The sequence below is a fragment of the Bactrocera dorsalis genome, chromosome 6 (assembly GCF_023373825.1).
Source record: "Bactrocera dorsalis isolate Fly_Bdor chromosome 6, ASM2337382v1, whole genome shotgun sequence".
NCBI lineage: Eukaryota > Metazoa > Arthropoda > Insecta > Diptera > Tephritidae > Bactrocera > Bactrocera dorsalis.
The window spans coordinates 40,846,251-40,860,065 of NC_064308.1; positions in this window are offsets into that span (position 1 = coordinate 40,846,251).

Genomic DNA, 13,815 nt, shown 5'->3' on the forward strand with positions numbered 1-13,815 from the left:
CATAAAGTAACTGGTGATGCCGACACCGCACTAGAGTCATATAATACTCCACTTGATTGGAGCCAAATTAGAAAATGCCTCATGATGCATTATTCAGACAAAAGGGACATAGGTACCCTCGAATATCAGATGACCACTCTGGTCCAACGCTATGACGACATTCCGACCTTCTATCAAAGAGTTTATCAACACCTTTCACTTATTCTAGACAAAATTTCATGCCTCGAGCTAGGCGATGAGTCCATACGGGCTATGACGAACTCATATAGGGACAAAGCTCTCGACACATTTATAAGGGGACTAAATGGCGATTTACCTCGTCTTCTCAGCATGAGAGAACCGACGACCTTGCCACAAGCATTACATCTATGCCAAAAACTTGACAACATGACATATAGAATGAACCACGCGAACAATACACACAAACCCAATATTCAACCACCACCACGACCTCCCCGAAATAACAATTTTAATAATTTCAATAACAACAGACCTTTTTATCCCGAATTAACATATTCCCATTCCCCCAGACGAAGTTTCGACCAACATCCATTCGGTCGTCAATCAAACCGATATCCCCAAAACTCTCCCAACTATATGCAAAATAACCAAGGATTCATGCCAAGATTCAACAATTACTCGAACAACCCCCATATTACCAGAGAAAATACCTCCTTTAATAACAGACCGAATTTACCACCTAAACCACCGACCCCAATGGAAGTAGACCAATCAATACGTTCAAGACAAGTCAATTATCAGAATAGGCCCAATACATTCCAGGACAATCGACCACCGAAACGTCCGATTTCCGCACAACTAACTCACCCTCCAAGCAAAATACAACGAAATTTTTTTACTAACGCAGTAGAATCAGACCCCAACGGGATATACGACGACAATTTCTACGATGGCAATTACGACAATGCAGGAAAAAATGAGCCTGATACTATTAATTTTTTAGATTAGCGCCGTCTTCGCTGCCTTATTACGAATTTAGGACAAGGCGCGGAGACACAATAGATTTTCTTATCGATACCGGATCCAATAAGAATTACATCCAATCCACTAGAATTAGGAATCCAATTCTAAACGAAAAGCCCTTTACGGTGAAATCTGTTGCCGGAACAATTGAAATTACTCACCATACCTTCGTCGACATTTTCGGACCAACAATAGGGAAAATAAAATTTTTTATATTACCAACTCTAGGGTCGTTCCACGGCATAATAGGCAACGACACACTTAAAGAATTAAAAGCAATTATTCATACCGACAAAAATTTGATGACAATTTGTCAAAGTATAAATATAACGTTAAAGCAACGAATATCTCACGAGGTGAATAATGTGGCAATCAATACTCCACATCTCTCATTACAACAACAAAACAAAATTAATAATATTATCGATAAATGTCCAAACCTTTTTTCCGATCCCGATGAAAAACTTACCTACACCACCCTCGTAAAAGGTGAAATCCGGACAACAACCGAAACCCCCGTCTATTCCAAGCCATACCCGTATCCCATGGCATTAAAATACGAAATCGAACGCCAAATTGAAGAACTCTTAGACAACGGAATAATAAGGAGATCGAAATCTCCATATAACTCCCCAATTTGGATAGTTAACAAAAAGGCAGATGCCTCTGGCGAAAAAAAATTCCGAATGGTCGTAGATTATCGTAAACTCAATTCAGTTACGATTCCCGATAAATATCCCATACCAGAAATTAACGAAGTCCTTGCAAATCTGGGAAACAATAAACTATTTACTGTTATTGATTTAAAAAGTGGGTTCCATCAGATTCCACTTCGCGAGTCAGACATTGAAAAAACAGCATTTTCCGTAAACAACGGAAAATATGAATTCCTCCGCTTACCTTTCGGTTTAAAAAATGCTCCGGCCACATTCCAAAGAGCACTAGACGATATCCTTCGTCAACATATAGGAGTTAGATGCTATGTTTACATCGATGATGTAATAATATTTGGCAAAAACGAAGAAGAACATTTTAAAAACATAGAATTAGTATTTCAAACCCTAGAAAATGCTAATATGAAAATCCAATTAGATAAATGTACATTTGCTAAAGAAGAGGTAGAATTTTTAGGATACGTAATCAGTTCAAATGGGATAAAAACCAACCCTGAAAAAGTAGAAGCAGTAGCCAAATTTCCAGTTCCACAAACTCTCAAAGAATTAAGATCCTTCCTAGGTATGTCAGGTTATTACCGACGATTTATCCAGGATTACGCAAAAGTAGCTAAACCATTAACAGCACTGTTAAGAGGAGAAGCCGGTCATGTCTCCAAACGGAACTCGAAAAAGATAGAAATAAAATTAGACAACGAGGCTTTAGAAGCATTTAATAAAATAAAAAATACTTTAGTATCCAAAGATATAGTTTTAGCGCATCCAAATTTCGAAAAAGATTTTGAACTAACGACTGATGCCTCAGATTTCGCAAGACGGTAGACCAATTACTTTCATATCGAGAACTCTAAGTAAAGCCGAAGAACATTATGCCACCAATGAGAAGGAAATGCTTGGTATAATATGGTCACTTAACTCACTTAGAAATTACCTCTACGGTTCAAAAAAAGTTAAAATTATCACCGATCATCAACCTCTTACCTATGCCTTAAGCCATAAGAATACTAATAGTAAAATGAAGCGATGGAAAGCCATTTTAGAAGAATATAACTATGAACTAACTTACAAACCTGGTAAAACAAATGTAGTCGCAGACGCCCTTTCAAGGATACCAATACAAATAAATTCACTCACACCTACGATTCATAGCGATGAAAGCTCAAGCCATAATTTAATTCCTTGTACAGAAGTTCCAATCAATGTTTTTAAAAATCAAATTTTTTTCAAGATTGACGAAATATCTTCATATCAATTTAAAATAATTTTTCCAACAGTGCATAGACATATAATTACAGAGCCAGAGTATAACGAACAGTCATTGATTTCATACATGAAACGATACCTTAACCCATCCGTTATAAATGGAATTCATACCGAAGAAAGGATAATGGGTATGATGCAAAATATCTATCCTATTCATTTTAGTAGCATTAAAAGCCGATATACCCAAAAACTAGTTGAAGATATTAGTGATGAACAAGAGCAGGAGAACGTCATACTAAAAGAACATTTAAGAGCACATAGGAATGCCACAGAAAATAAAACACAAATTCTCGAAACAAAATATTTTCCCGGTATGTTAAATAAAATAAAACGAATAATAGCCAACTGCACCGTTTGTAAAGAAAATAAGTACGAGAGGCATCCCAATCAACCGAAAATTGCAGAAACTCCATTACCAACATATCCAGGACACACAGTTCATATCGATATATTTTTAACAGAAGGAAAAATAGTAATGACAGCTTTAGACAAATTTACAAAGTACGCAGTAACAAAAAGCCTAAATAGCAGAGCAATAGAAGACGTCAGGAAACCTTTAAGAGATATTATATTTTTCTTCGGAGTACCAAAATTAATAGTTATCGACAATGAGCCATCTTTAAATTCAGCCTCTCTAAAATTTATGATGAAAGACGAGTTAGGAATAGAAGTCTACACTACTCCTCCATACAAAAGCCAAGCTAACGGACAAGTGGAAAGATTCCACTCTACATTAATTGAAATAATGCGCTGCATAAAAGAAAACGGTGGACACAGAAATTTTGAAGAACTTTTAGAAAGAGCAGTATCCGAGTATAATCATTCAGTTCATTCCACTACACTTAAAAGACCAGTAGACCTATTTTTTCATAGGAATGTTACATTTACCCCCGAAGACATAGAAAGAACTAGACAAAGCAACTTAGAAAAATTAGCTGAGAAACAAAGAAAGGATATCGAATACCATAACAAAAATAAGAAGGAAATAAAATCATATCTACCAGGACAAATAATATTTGTTAAGAAAAATAGGAGATTAGGAACTAAGTTAAGTAAACCCTACAGTAAGGAAATAGTTAAGGAAGATAGAAATAGTACCGTGTTAACTGAAAAAGGACAAATAATTCACAAAGGTAGAATATGTAACTAAATATGTACTGACATTTTTTTCCAGAATATTACTACCGCTATGCCTGGCGGAAGTACAGATCCTCGACTACTCAAACTCTCAATTAATAACAATAGAAAAGGGAACGGCTAGACTACAAACAGGAACATTTAGGATAATACATGAAATTGACATAGAAAAATATACGGACACACTAGACCACATAGAAGCGACTATTAAAATTGAAACTATCCGCAAAAACCCTAATTACCCCTTCATATCCCACAAAATAACACAGATAAGAGCCCAACTTAACAATCTAAAAGTAGAGCAAAAAATTAAAAGATCAATAAATTTCCTGGGTAGCGCATGGAAATGGATTGCAGGAAGTCCAGACCATGAAGACTACGAAATAATTTCAAGTAAGATAAATAATGTTTTACAAAATAACAATAATCAGGTATTAATCAACAAACTTACAATAGGCAAAATTAGCGAGATAACAAATATTACGAATAATATAATTAAAACCATGCAAAATGAAAAGAGTTTAGAAATTGAAGCATTTTTACAGCTAAAATATAAATTAGAAATAATTAAGGAAGAAATTTTAAATATTGCATACGCAATACATTGAGCAAAAGCCAATATAATAAATTCTTTTATCTTATCAAATGAAGAAATAAATATTGTGAAAAAAGTAATAGACAATGACAATATTCCATATGTTAATTTAGACGAAGCACTCGAATTTTCCGAAATAAAAATTGCAACCAATGGCAAAATTATAATTTATATTGTTAGCCTCCCAACCGTAGATAACCAAAATTGTAAAACTTTAGATATTAGAGCAGTAAAAAATAACGGGAGAATCAATAAAATCAATTTCAATACAATTCTAAACTGTGAAAAGGGAATTTATGGAATAGAAAATTATTGTAAAAAATACAATTCCTTACAAATATGCTTAAGCAATAATGTAATAGATTTAAGTAATGATACTTGTATAAATAATCTTTTAAAAAGTCGTTTGCCAAACTGCACGGAGGTCAACAACCAACATATTCCAACCATAGAGGAAATGGGACCAGGAATAATATATCTAAATAAATACAACGGAGAAATTTCAATAAACAACGAACCTACATTTTTAAACGGGACCTTCATAATTTTGTATACCAACGTAACAATCGTTATCAATGGAAAAAAGTTTTATAACGAAGAAAGAACAGCAAGTAAACCACTACCAGCCATCCTTCAACCGTCATCTGCACTACACAATATAGAAGAATTCCTCTCGCTGGAGATGCTGAAACAGCTTAACTTCAACAATACAAAAGAAGTAAGTCTGTTAGAAGCAGCAAACAGAGTAAAGCACGGAACCAGCATCACGCTAATCATCCTTTTAATATTCATCGCCCTAATTTTCGGGAAGAAACTTCTAATCAAACAAAAAGAAGATGAACCCAACAAACTCTCACAGCCGGCAATAGAAGGTCTCAACCAAATTTTTAATACACCTAAAGATTCAAACGAGGACGTTTGAATTTCAAGGGGGGACTAGTTAGCACCCCATACATTCAAAAGTATCATATGATGCAGTAATATCATATGATACAAAGTAAAATAATATGATACCACTAAATCGCTGAGACTGCGACACGTGTAGTGGCAACCTATGGGAAGCGCAACGTCAGCGAAGTGCCAACCTGTGGGAAGCGCAGCGCCAGCGAACTCCGTACCCGTTGCAGCGGCAAACATAGGTCTAGAGTTAAGTACAATTAATTGTAAATGTTAGTTCTTAAGTGAAACTCAATAAAGGAGCATAGCTCCAATAAAATATTTTTTTATAAAAAACAATAAAAAGTTTATTAACTTGTGCTGCACATCTCACAAGGTGTATGTTAGCAAGTTCAATAGAATCCAATTCATTCAGAAGATTCTCACTTTCTATGTCTTTTTCAAAAAGGTATTCCTTTGTCGCATCATTTAACACTTGAACGGCTTTTATCATGTTTCGCCCATTATCAGACGTAATGCTGTGTGCATGAATATGAAAACTTTTTCAAAAAAAAATCACATATTTTAAAAATTGTATGTAATTCAATTTTTACCTGTAGATTTGATCTAGTGATTATTCCATAATCATCTAAGATTTCTACAATCTTGTTCTTTATATATATTCCAGTGTGAGATTCCCTGAGCTCAATCATTCCCAAAGTCTTTACAATAATTTCGGTTTTAGCCAGGCTTGCGTCGATCATTTGCAAATTTATTCCTGGAATGACTTTATCCATTCTGGTGGCAACATCGATTTTCAGCGACAACTTTGACAAACTGCTCTTTGACTGACACAAAATTCATAATATCTCGAGACGTTACAGAGTTCATGCCAAGTGCAATATATATTGGATCCATTATTTCTTTGAACCCTGTCTAGAAATATAAATGGTTTTCCGTCCGTGGTTACCACTTTAATCAAAGAAGAAACCATTGCTTTTTCGCTCGTTTGATACGATATTCTTCGTTTTTCTTCACATTGAGTCAATTTTGAATATCCGGAATTGTTCCACTCATTGAAAATGTCCATATGTTTCGTTGTTAAATGCCGTCTTAAGTTTGTTGAATGATTGCCGGACAATTTAATACCGCAAACATTACAAATTCACTTGTTCTCTTCCAAATTAAATTTAAAGAATTGGTGCACATTTTTATTCATGTCTCTACCCATTTTACACAACAAATATTTCACAACTTCACACACTCAATTCACGATCGCAATTAATATATTTCGTCTGCAAAACAGACGTTTAACGATTTGCTTGCCTATGCGTGTGAATGTATACCAATACATACGCAAAAAACTTTTTGCTTCACTGAACACGACAAAACGGTCTTGGAACAAGCAGAACAAAGCAGAATAGAAAAAACGGTTTCGCTCTGAGCGAGCTCATTCAAGAACCCATAAAACGATTGCTCCCTGCGTCTTTTTGTAAAGAGTCAGGGAGAGACACTTATTTGCACACAACGAGAAACGGTCGACAGCTATTTGCGAGCTCTGAACATTAGGCAAACTGTTAAACATGGTGGTGGCAGTGTTATGATATGGGCGTGTATGTCTGCGGCCGGCGTTGGAATTTTGGTATTTATTGAGAGTATTATGGACAAAACATTGTACCTTAATATATTGAAAGAAAATTTAATCCAAAGTGCAGAGTAACTTGGCATCCGTGAAAATTTCCGTTATTATCAGAACAACGATCCTAAACACAAAGCGTCAATAGTACAAACCTGGATTATATGGAATTGCCCACATTTAATGAATCCACCTGACATGAACCCGATCGAGAATTTATGGTCTTTGTTAGAAGATAACATCCGTAAACACCGCATCAGTAATAAGGAACAGCTAAAAATGCTATTTTGGAAGAGTGGAACAAAAATTACAAAAAACTAGTTGAGTCCATGCCAGCTAGACTAAAAGCTGTATTAAAAGCTAACGGATATCATACTAAGTATTAAACAAATTATTTATCTTATTTTTAATTAAAAGTACACTGCATGAAATAAGCTGTGATACGAAATTTGTTTACGTTTCTGGTTTTTTGTTTATAAGTTATTAAATAATAAATAAAAATAATAAATGGAGTATCTTTTATAAACTTTACATGCGTATTAACAACTAGGAGTTTGAATTATTTCAATATGTGTTTTTGTTGTCAAGATAAAACATTTCAAATTTTGTAAATTCATTTGCATGAAATAAGCTGTGAGCCGCTGTATAGTTGGCTTAGAAGGAAGTGATATAGAAAAGGCTTTCACTTTTCTAGAAGTTCAATGTAAGGCTGTTGGAATACCACATGAGAAGGATTTAGTTTTAGTACCAATGCATCATTTTTAATTTTCTTTATTTTTCGCGATATTTTTTTTTTTTAAATATATATATGAATATTATTAAATAAGTTCAAATTATCAAAATGAAATCAATAAAACGTATGGACTTTAATGTTCAAGGTATGTACATATATACATATATAACTAAATAAAATTATTAATTCTTTAAGATTAAACTTTTACAATATTGGAAGAAATGTTTGATGATATGAAAAGTATAAACAAACAAACCCATAAATTTATAATTATACGTAACTATAATTATTCTTTATGTAAGAAAAATTTGATAGGGACAAGTTTTAAATTCACGCATATATGTACATATGTACGTGTAAATAAATTTGAATCATCTGTACTAGACTTCTGCATGAATGCACCCATAACGGCAAATTAATTACTTATTCGAGAAGAGGGCACACTTTTTTTCTGCACAGTATAATTGAGTTTGAATGAATAGGGTAATATTGACTGTATTGAAAGGCACTGTTTTCACTCACTCCATAGTTGTACAGCTGTTAATGAGTACATCAAAATAGGTGTGCAGTGAACGCACTGTACAGTTTTTTGGTGTGCAGTTTACTTACTGCACAGTGTTTTGGTGTTTTTTTTTTCATCGAAAGCCGGAATACGGAACTTTAATCCGCTAAACCTAACCTACTCCCAACTCAAGACTCTCCCACGGAACCACCAGACGCCTATCCTACTGTAACTGTCCTAATGTAGTCATGATGGAAGTAGCCTCTTCGCGATCAGCTCTACTTGTCAGAGGACTGACACATAACTGCAGTCAAATTTTCCACCGTTAGGCTACCATCTAGTGCAGTTTCTAACTTTTCCCTTATGTTTCGAAACCGAGGAAAAGGGAAAAACACGTGTTCACAGTCTTCTAGTTATCCACATATGGATGTCTGGTATAAGTCTGTGGGTCCACCGTCCTTTTCTTGAGGTTTGCCACCGTTGCTGCCATATAATTATGCTTTTCGTTCTCTACTCTCTTTTTTTAATTTCTGTAATTGGCGCTGGTAGCTCATACAATCTCGCGAATTCGTCTCCCTGGAGCGCATACTAGCTAGTACTTCATGTTCTTCGCTGGAAATAGTTCGAAAGGCACTTGTTACTGTTATTGCTGTGTATCTATACTGAAGCTGCATATAAAACGATTTTCGTGGCCAGAAGATGCTGTTGAAGCATTCAAAAACCATGTTTTGGAGGTGTCTCAATCGGAGTGGAAAAAGTGCTTCGAAAATTGGTTTGAGCGCATGCAAAAGTGTATAAATCTTGATGGAGAATATTTTGAAAAACAATAAAACCATTTTCGTTGATAAATATTCCTATTTTCATTATTAGGCCAGAAATATATATAGCAGCCCTCGTATAACTAAGCTCATCGCTTTTGATATTAGAAGTCGACGGCTGGAGCGCACGCAGCCTCTGTTTGCCATCATTCTTGATAAAGCATTTTGAATTTTATTCACTTTATTTACAATGCCTGCCAAGTCATGGAAGAAAACCATTGCCGCAGACCATTTATGCATTCATTACATTTATTTTGTGGGTCATCAAGTTGTTCACCTACCGCTACCACTATAAGGTCGTCCGCGTATGCGATTAGCTTAACGTTTTTTGGTTGTGGAATTTTGTGCACCCCATCATACACGATATTCCATAAGAGGGGGCCTAACACTGAACCTTGTGGTACTCCACTTGAAATAGGGTAGCTCTTGATGCCTTCGGTGGTGTCGTAGATCAGCCTTGTATTTTCAAAAGAGGTCATAACGATATTTATGAGGTACTGAGGGGCGCACATTTCATATAAGGCTTTGAATATATTTGCAGAGTTGAATGTATTTTTGACATCCAGGATGATCGGTGCACAATATTTTTTTGTACCACTTTTCCATCTTTTGCCACTTACTGTATTTTTCGCAGTGTCGACAACTTCTTTCAGTGCATCTATAGTGGACCTCTGTTTTCTGAAGCCGTATTGTCTTTCTGATTATCCGCCGGCTTCCTGGATTGCAATCTCCAAGCGGTTTCTTATTATGCTTTCGTACACTTTGCCCATTGTGTCGAGCATCCACAGAGGTCGGTACGAAGAAGGTTCATCTGGTGGTTTTTTTGGTTTTGGGATTAAAACTTTCCAGGGGTCTCTTCTTTTATGCAAGCGTTGTACATTTTTGCAAAAAGAGTGGGCTTCGAAACTATGGCTACCTTTAGAGCTCTGTTTGGTATTCTGTCGATACCAGGCGCTTTGATGTTTTTGATTTTTTTGGCTATGGCCAATAGTTCTTCTTCCGTAACCAGTGGGGGTGATTTAGTTTTCGGTTCGTCCGTCGGAAATAATGCCTCGACGACTTTCTTCATGAACGGAGCGCATTTGGGTTGGTGCCGCTTATTTTTGAATTTGGACATACAGATTTTATAAGCAGTCCACCAGGGGTATGTTATATATTCGCTTCTCCACAGATTTTTTAAAACAGTTTCTTTTGCTTCGGGTTATAGCTGACTTAAAAGCATTTTGTGCCTTTTAAAAGCTTCTTTGTGACGGTTTTCGTTTTCGTCGCTTTGATTGTTGTAGGCGCCGTCGAGCTGCGTGGCAATTTCTTCATTACACCAGTATACAGGTCTTCGCTTATTGTGACATTTCGTCCTTCGCATTGTAGCGTCGCATGCTGCTACCAGTTCCTTTCTCAATGCGGTTATTAAGTAGACGCTGCCTTCGCTGGTGCTATTGCTGCACTCCAGGCTGTTTCAAAAACGTCAGTATCAAAATCTGTTTGCCTTAAGCTTCTTTTTCATGTAGTGTTAATGCGTGAAGGTTTTTGGGCGCGGCGCAGCGATTTAAGTTCAGCTGCAATATTCTCCCCCTTTGCACAGCATGCAATTTGGTGTGTTAGTGCATACTTTTGATACATGTCCCGGGCTTCCACACCGTTTGCAAGAGAGGATCTGTCGGTAACACTGCTACATTTACGCACCACGTGGCCTGGATGGAAACATCTGTAACAACGGAAAACAGGCGAGCACTCCGGGAGGCGACAGATCGACCACCCGATCTTTACTTTGCCTATTTTAAGGGCAGTCTTGGCGTCTTGAACCCGCAGGCATATGTGGGCTATTTGAGTGCCGCTTCTTGTCTTCCGCATATTCTTGATTATTGCTGACCCTTTATTCTGAAAACCACACTCCTTTTGTGACGCGTCGCAAATTTCGTCGGGGGTGGTTATTTCGTCCAGGTCCTTGCACATTATAATAACGTTACGCGTTTTTTGCTGTATTACAGCCACTTCTCTAATCACTCCCTCTAGAGCGCTCTCGAACGAGTCGGCTCTCTTGTCTGCTTGGGGTTTAAATTCTAGTAGCAGGTCTCCTTTGAGCCTCTTCTTAATGTGCCTTACGTTTGCCCAGATATTCAGGGCCACTATCGCACTTAATTTGCTTGAAAATGTCCGCATATGATCCTCCGTCCTTTTTGGTTATAATAATGGCGTCTGGTTTCGTACGAATTCTTTTTTCAACCGGCTTTCTCTTTTTTACCACGTCCGGTACAATCTTAATGACTTCACTAGATGCTGTATTACAGCCACTTCTCCAATCACTCCCTCTAGAGCGCTCTCGAACGAGTCGGCTCTCTTGTCTGCTTGGGGTTTAAATTCTAGTAGCAGGTCTTCTTTGAGCCTTTTCTTAATGTGCCTTACGTTTGCCCAGATCTTCAAGGCCACTATCGCACTTAATTTTCTTGAAAATGTCCGCATATGATCCTCCGTCCTTTTTGGTTATAATAATGGCGTCTGGTTTCGTACGAATTCTTTTTTCAACCGGCTTTCTCTTTTTTACCACGTCAACCCATTTCTCGGATGCGGGCTTATCGATAGAACTGTCTTTCGGTACAATCTTAATGACTTCACTAGATGACACCTGCGCTTTATCGTTCGCGTTTTTAGGTTTTTTGGTTGGTGGTAAGTAACCTGATAGATCTCGTACCCTCTTTGGCGTATGCTTTTCTCTGGGGATAGGGGATACTTCCGACGCTTTCCTTACCATAGATCTTTTCAGCGGTTTCTCTGGATTTTCAGCCTTGTTATGCAGCTTACAAGGTCTCGTATGGCTTGATTAAAATGCCTCTGACCAGACATCATACATTCAAGCTCCTTGATTTTTGCGCCCAGTTTGCAAAAAATATTACTAGCTTCACCATTCTGCAGTGCTCAGATTTTCCGCACTTATTATGTTGGTCGGAGTTTTTTTTAACGATCCAGCAGCGGTGGTCTCCTCAGTTTTGCCTTTTGGAGGCGTTCTCAAAATCTTTGAATTCCTCCGAAAAGGATTCTCTGGTGTACTGCCCAACCTATTTTCAGAGGCCATATCTCTGCCAGAAAATCGTTGGGAACACCTGTCAATGGGTATATTCAGTCCTTTGTCCTAAAACCTTATTTGCTTTTTTAATGGTTGGCAATGCAGTAACCATAGGCAACGCGAAGAAGAAGAAACAGCTGTTCGAACAAAACAAAACGGCAGATTAAATTAAGTACACGTTTTGTTTCACTGTTATATGGGGAAAATCTGATTTAAGTTTTATTTTGTGTAAATTTACCACGAAAAGGGGAAAGTAAGTAAAAATAAAATTTTTGATACAAATCAGATTTTACTTATCTATTTGCTAGGTTCAGTATCCAAATTGAAAGGTCCAGTCTTCCGGTAAGTCGTTACCTAAACTATGGCATTTTAACTAATTATAATTAGGAGCTTTCGCGAAATGTTCAGGGACTAGAAAGAAACCCATCTACTCACTTCAAACACTCTATTCGCACCGTCGTATGTATATAAGCATATGCGTATTCGTAATATTCCTAACGTGAGATCCAAAGAGAGCGCAGATATATATATTTTTTTAATACTATATATGTATACATATATATTAGAGTGTGCCATTCTGAGGCAACCTTTTTTTTTCAAATGAAAAACAGGCTCAAAACTTTCGAAAATGTGTAAAAAAAAGTCACTCAAAAGATGAGCTCTTAACATTAATATTAAGAGGTGCCTATTTCAAATTTTCTGTTTTCCATATAAATTACATGGAAAAAAAAATTATTTTTTTTTTGGTGGTTATTGTGCGGAGGTTTTATATGTGCCCCGATGGCTGCTAGTAGGGATAGTAAACTCGATCCCGATTCTACTCGAAAATCGAGTTTTCTCATAAAATAATCATTTCTTGTTTGTGTTTCCGAAAGAAAAGCACGTGGATAGTGTTTGGTGGATTTAACGTCAGATTTACAAACCGAAAAGGGATTGTAGTGTCCGCAAGGCCCATGAACCATAGCGGTTTTCATCACTTCGTATAATACTGGATTTTTCTCTGCATCAGGAATTTCAGCAGAAATGATTTCATCAATTTCATCTGGTGTAACCACCATTCAAAAAGGAATGTGTGCGTGGGGCAAACCTCTCTTTTGCCACTCAACAGAGTACATCTAGTATCTAATCGCAACATATATACGTTGCTTCAAGATAAAGTCCATCGAAGCTGTTACTTGAAAAGTCTTGATGTGACATCGTGACGATCGCTTGCTGATTGACCGCGATCCATAAAACCGCACGTATGTCATCGCATCTTGGGAGTACTCGGTCAAGTGCCTTGCTCTGCTAATGTACTTATGTTGATGCCAAAAAGAACACCGACCGATATTACAATTTCAATCTGTAATTGATCACTTTGTGTGCAACACACGTAACATTTTCAATGAATAATTTCAAAAATTTTTGAAGCAAACGACAAATTTGAACGATTGAAATAATTGAAAAACAAAAAAAAAAAATTAGTATGGATGAAATTAACTTTTTGGAATCGTCCAATTTTCCGACTTTTCGTCACGAAAAGCAACAGGTTTTTTT